Genomic DNA, 7040 nt, shown 5'->3' with positions numbered 1-7040 from the left:
TTTTTTTTCCCCAAAAAGTAAAAATAAGCTTCCACATCAAAGGGACCTTTGACCTTTGTTGCTCAGGCAGGCAAGCGCTCCTCTTACTAATACTTTCTTCTCCTCCACCTCTTCAAGCTTGCTTCCCTCCCACCTTTCAGATTAGCAGGGTGTTCTAGTTAGTTTTAACTGTCAACTTGGCACAGCCTGGTCATCTGAGACATAGTCTCAGTTGAAGGATCGATCACCCAGGGCAGATTGCGCATGGGCGTGTCTGGTGGTTCATTGACATCGGAAGGCCCAGCCCACAGTGAGCGGCACCATTCCCTAGACAGGGCCTGAACCAGTAAAGAAGCCACCTAAGGATTAACCAGGAACAACCAAAAGGAGTATCCCTCTGTGGTTTCTGCATCAGTTCCTGCCCTGACTTTCCTCTATGAGAGATGTAATGATAAAACTGAAACACTTTCCTTCTCTAGTTTGCTTTTGTCACAGTGTTTTTATTGCAGCAACAGAAAGGAAACTGGAAGCCATGGGCTGGTAGATTCACTGTAGAGATTCTGCTCAGGGAGATGCAAACCAAGATGCAAACCAAGCCTTGACTATTCCAGGTTAATTTTTCTTCCAGTCAAATGTCCCTGTATGTTCATTGGAGACCCACAGCATTCTGCCCTTTGACCCATCATTGTATTTAGGGACTTTAGAAAGTCAGACAGACAGACAGACAGACAGATACTGACTTGCCTTGTCATTCAAGATGGCCTCAGGTTGCCTGGCCTGGACTTCATGTCTTCTTTTCAAAAACTTCGATGAAGTTATTGTATTTTTAAAAAGAAAAGGGGCCAGGTGTGGTGATCCACGCCTTTAATCCCAGCACTTGGGAGGCAGAGGCAGGCGGATTTCTGAGTTCAGGGCCAGCCTGGTCTACTGACTGAGTTCCAGAACAGCCAGGGCTACACAGAGAAACCCTGTCTCAAAAAACCAAAAAAGAAAGAAAGAAAAGAAAGAAAAAAAGACAGACAGAAAAGAAGGAAGGAAGGAAGGAAGGAAGGAAGGAAGGAAGGAAGGAAGGAAGGAAGGAAGGAAGGAAGGAAGGAAAAGAAAAGAAAAGGGGAATAGGTTAATAAGCAAATCTTTAAAGCAGTTCCGTAGATGCTGCCCTCTTAGATAAAAGCTTCTGGAAACAGGATTATTGGAAACTCAGGAGTTCAGCTTCTCAACAAGTGGCTCAGTCCAACCACCCAGTCCCCTGTGACACCTCTACCAACAGGCTTTGCCCATAACAACCCCCTAAGAGTCAGATTTATAAGCCTGAGCTATTCTTGGGTAGCTGGACCTGACTCTGAGAAAGCACGGAATTTCCCATGTTCTCTCTGCTCAAGCAAAGCAGACGTCCAACACTGCTTCTTCTCATCATTTTGCTGAGGGAAGTCTGTCTTGAAGAAAATGCTCACAAGCAGCCATCAGAAAGCAGGGGCTCTGAGAACTGTGGGCGAGCATACAAAGGCAGTGACCTCCTTTAGGGGGCTCATTCTCACTCACAGCTGAAAACCATCTCCTGGGTAGTGTGTCAGGGTATGTGTAAGGACACACTCCCCAGAAAGCACACAATAACTGGGTCCACCAGCATCCTCCACATGAAAAGCCCATTAGGAGGAGGCTGTCAGCATGGGAAACTCAAACCCAACCTTTCCTTTGCCTGTGCAGTGTTTCCTTTGGAGACTCATGTAATTCCAGAAATGACTCACAGTGGACACATCTGCAGAGGCCACAACAGGGCTAGGCAGTTTATGTGCTCAAGTATTTTGAAAGCCATTTTAACCATACTTCATTGTATGCATAGTGTCTTGTGAGGCAGTGGACTGTGCCACCAGACAGAAAACCTGGTAAGCTCAAGTGGATTCAGGAACCACAGCAATTCTCAAAATTAAGTACGGTAGGCATTTAAATGTACTCTTGAGCAGGTTCCTGTCCTGGAACACGTGACCATGACACCCCTTGAAAGGACTGTGACAATCAGTCATATAGGGACACCTGAAGTCCTTCTACATGCAGATGAGGTATCCCTAACACCTCAGATCAAGACACTAGAAAACATCCACTTTGGGCTGGAGAGATAGCTCAGGAGTTAAGAGCACCATCTGCTCTTCCAGAGGTCCTGAGTTCAATTCTCAGCAACCACATAGTGGCTCACAACCATCTGTAATGAGATCTGATGCCCTCTTCTGGTGTGCCTGAAGACAGTGATAGTGTGCTCACATACATAAAATAAATAAATCTTTACAAAAAAAACTGCCTTACATCTCAGCTCACCCCAAAATGTTTATAAGGTCCTGTACACAAGGAATGAAGCGCATGAGTTATTTCCCCAAAGATCTCTGAGAGTGTCTGTCTTACCGAGCTGTAACACTCCAGGGAAGAGGATTCATCACTGGACCTCGACCTGGGCTAGCCAGCTGGGTGCTCAAGGCTACCTCAACCACTTCCTGCTTGGTGGATATCACCTTGGCCCCTCGCTGCTTGCTGCATCCTGCGGAAGAGGCCTGGCAGCCCGCCTTGCTCTGGCTTCCCCTTGGAGAGTTCCAACTCTTTGGCTGCTCCGAACAAGCCAGAGCCCTGTGGATCCCCCCAGATAACACCCAGTACACAGACCAGCAGCGTCTTAGACCAGTCTAGCCAGGTAATGGCTAGACTAGAATAGCATCTATGAACTGAGGCTGGGCAATTTTAGTTTAAGGGGAAACCCATGAAGGGGGAACCCTCTGTCGGGTACCTGAACCAGTAAGTCCTTTCTTTAAAGGAGTGTGAAGACAAGGCACACAGAAAGAAAGAGGTATTTTGTATTAGGTGAAACAGAATGCTATGCAGAGGAGACTGTGTGACTGAGTGCACTGATAGAGGAGAATTAGTTTGTTTTAATGAATCCCCAGCTCAAGAGAAGACAGACAAGAAAAGTGTGTACCGCTCAAATCCAAGCCTCTTTATTGACCGCCCAGGACTGAACTATTCTCCAGACTTATGAGTCCTGGTAACGAAACTGTTCCAGGGCCTGCAATGTGCCTGATGTCTGGGTCCCTGTGACTCCTCACAGTGAAGCATCCACTCCCTCAATGTCTGGAGGAGATTCTGATCATTCAGCCAGCAACCATAAAACCATGGGAAGATTACACTAGGAAACAACAGTCAATTCAAGCCAGGTTCTGCTGGGATGAAATTCTTCAGGAAAGTCTACTTCTTCTAATGAGATCTTGAGACCCGGTGCCCAAAGTAGGAAACAAATGACAGTTGCAGGCAGCGTGGCTCATGGTGAGCCCCTGTGCTGTGGCTTCCCCATGGCAGCTCTGCTCTGTCAGTGTTCCTGCTCCTGACTGAAATCTCACAAGCCCAGTACTTTAGCCTCCATCTCTGCAGTCAGCTTAGTTATAAGCATGACATCAGTTTGGTCTGACTAAATACTCCGAGAAACTTGACAGAAAAAGGACAGGTTTGAAAAATGAGTAATAGCTGAAATCTTTTCCTAAATCTCTTTCCTATCATTTTTTATTAGTTCTTTAAGAAGTTTATGCAGTGTACTTTGGTCATATTCACCTCTCCTTCCAGATCTCCCTGCTTCCCACCCATCTTTGTGTCCCTCTGTTTTTCTTAAAACCCTGTGCTGCCCACTCAGTTGGATGGGCTTCGCTAGAGCATGGTCAAACTGCCAGGACAGCAGCCTTAAAGAAAACTTACTCCCCCTTGCCAAGCAGCCATCGGCTGCCCGCAGCTCCTTAGCCAGAAGTGGGACTCCGTGCCTCCTCCCTCTCCACGCTGTGATACCATCTGTCTTGAACTTTCACAGGCCTGTAGTCATTCCATTAAACAACAACAACAAGATCCAAATAGACAAAAACTAAACAGAGAAATCCTAGAGTTAAATGACATCCAAAATCAAATGGATTTAACGTACCTACAGAACATGCCACCCAGACACTGAGGCATGCACGTTCTTTTTAGCAGTCTGTTGAACTTTCCCTAAAGTTGACCACCTATCAGTATACAAAGAAAGTCTCAACAAGTATACAAAACTGAAAACATTTCTTGCATTATGTTGGACCATAATGGCATAAAACTGGATACTGACAGCGATAGAAACTACAACTTCCAGAAACTAGAAATAGTCTCACCATCTCTTTCTTGAGATAATTGTGATACCTTTGTTAGTTCTAGATTACATCTGTGGACAAATCTGTATTCAAAGCAGCAGTGATCTGGCCTCTTCTTCAGGCACCGCAGCATCTTCAGGGTCTGCCATCAGAGACATTACTGTCCTCTAACTTAACAAGATTAGCCCGGGGAACAGTTGTTGGTTTTGACTATTATGCTTGTAATTTTTCATACCTGGCAATTTTCCCCCTTTGGGTAGGGGGTGGGAATGAGACCCAAGGTACTGTAGACTCTAGGCAAGTCTTCTACCACTGAGCTGCACCCTAGCCATGCCTGGCACCCAGACAACTAGGAGGCTACGAAAATCTCAGTGCCCCCTGTGCTTCAACTCTGATTTACTATGGTATTAGGGAGACCTTAAATTTTTTAAAACTTTATTTAGGAGAAATATTTCCTCAGGTAAGAGACTATTCACATATGATCCTGAAGTCTCTGTCACTTCAGTTCCCAGCATAAAATGCCTGTCAAGGAATATAAATGATAAAGCAGACCTCATATCAACTCTGTAAGCCACAGGGTATCATTAAATGGCAGGCTCTCCTTATAGACACGGAGGCAGATGTTAGCAGCCAACCATTGGACTGAGCGCAGGGTCCCCAGTGGAGGAGCTGGAGGGAGGACTGGAGGAGCTGAAAGGGTTTGCAGCCCCATGGGAAGAACGACGATGTCAGTCAACCAGACCCCGCAGGGATCCCAGGGACTAAGCTGTCAACCAAGGGGTACACATGGTTCCAGCCAAAAGTGTGGCAGAGGAATGCCTTGTCGGGCACCAGTGGGAGGAAAGGTCCTTGGTTCTATGAAGGCTCGATAGATGCCCCAGCGTGGGGAAATTGAGGTGGGGTAGGTGGGAGTAGGTTGGGTAGAGGGGCATCTTCTTGGAGGTAGTGGGGAGGATGGGTTGGGGGTTTTCTGGGAGGATGGAAATTGGGAAGGGTAGAACATTTGAAATGAAGAATATATTCAATTAAAAAAAATGTGAGGAAAAAATGGCAGGCTCTCCCAGAATAGTGCCTAATTTTCATCTCAGGTAACAAACATGCTTGATACAAGAAGAAGGGAACAAAACCTTAAAACGATGAAATGACAGAGAAAAATAGAGAGGCCTACCAGAGGCACAAATCATTGGACCAGACACTAAAAACATGAATTTCATACAACAGTATCTCCTAAATGCATCCATCCCAGGGTGGATAAGGGGCGGGGCACTAACTGCCTGCCTTGTTTCTGGTTCCTCCTGAGCACAGTCCCTTCTCAGATCAGCGTATTCACTGGAGCATAGATTCTACGATGCCGGGAAACAATGTCTAAAGCACTGAAATCACCAGCCCCGAAGCAAGAGCAGAGCTGACCTGCTTGCCTGTGACAATGAAGCTATTCTCTTCATGTTTTTAAGGATGTGCTAGGAGAGGCCACTGGGCGTGTGGTCTTAATGGCTGTCTACTCACATGCTCCTGCTGAGAGGCCTTCCAGAACAGAGACATGAACTACTTTTAAGCTCAAATCGAAATGTTAATTTATGTAGCTGAAAGTTTTCTTTTTTTCCCCCAAATGGTTTTTACTAGCCAAACAAGTTCTATTTTCAGACTTGACCACATCATTAGCTAGCATCTCCGACGTGGCTGGAAAACAAAAGATTGCACTTTCAACTGTTTCGCTTAACTTCAAAGCCAACATTAACATGCAGAGTACAAGATAATTTTTAGGGAACAGATTTTCACAGAGGTCAGCTGCCTTTTAGTTGGATATTTATTAGGAATGAGGTTGGTAAAGTGAACAATGAGCCCTTTGCTCTCTGGGTAGCTACTGTTGCCGTGCAGGCAAACTAATCTCTCGCCTTCCCTAAGAAGTGCTGCCCTCTCCACTCCTCCCGTGGGTTAGCCAGGCTGGTTCCGCACGGAGCTGGACTGGAGGGAGGGAAGCTTAGCAGAGATCTCTAGAGCAAGGTATTGTGTGGCTGGGTCCCACTGGCCAGGGCAGTTGGAAGATGCTTCATGTACACGCTCAGAGGCTATAGGGTGTGGCAGGGCTGGGGGCAGGGTGGGGGGGAACCTTAGAAGATCAAACAAGAACTGAAGCCCGATAACTGTCGGGGTGATAAATTCTTACCAGGGTTCTTGGTGGGGAAGCCAGCTTTATGGTGCCAGGTTCCAGGTTGGAGGAGCCTCAACAGTTCCTTTGTAACCCTGGGCCAATATGGCCCCACAACAAGGATGTTAATTCTTCATAACTGAAGGCAAGTGGCTCACCCCGTGCCAGCTAGTGTTAACCATGAGCTTGCCGGAGTCTAGAATCTTCCAAAAGATGGGCCCCCTAGGCATGCCTCTGGGGGATTATTTAGATTTTGTTAACTGAAGTAGAAATACTTGGTGTTGTTAGCCCTATTCACTGGCTGGGATCCTGGTACAGACAGACAGACAGACAGACAGAGAGCTTGCAGCGAACAGCAGCAAGCACACATCCCCTCTCCAGTTTCTGACTGTGAATACACCAACAGCTGCCTCGAGCTCCTGCTGTCTGGACGTCTGTTCCTTTCACTCTCAAGCCGTGTGTCAGAGTATTTATCACAGCAAAGGGAAACAATCGAACACACTCTTAATTAGTTTACATTCACCAACACCAAGGAAAAAACTTACATTCCTGGGAGAAAAGAGGAAACCAGGGCTGATGTGTTGTCTATGACATTAAATGATTATGAATTTGTTTGAATAAAGCAAAGTTTGTGCAGTTTCAAGGACGGGAGTGTACTGGGAAGAGTTAGTAGTCCAGGGTCAGCTCTGTTGAAAATGTCCAAGTTTAACAGGGACACAGTCGAGATTAACCTTGAATAAATGCTGAGCCTTGCCACTCTGACCTCAGAA

The sequence above is a fragment of the Apodemus sylvaticus genome, chromosome 6, assembly GCF_947179515.1.
Source record: "Apodemus sylvaticus chromosome 6, mApoSyl1.1, whole genome shotgun sequence".
Lineage (NCBI taxonomy): Eukaryota > Metazoa > Chordata > Mammalia > Rodentia > Muridae > Apodemus > Apodemus sylvaticus.
Note: the sequence above shows the minus strand (reverse complement) of the source record.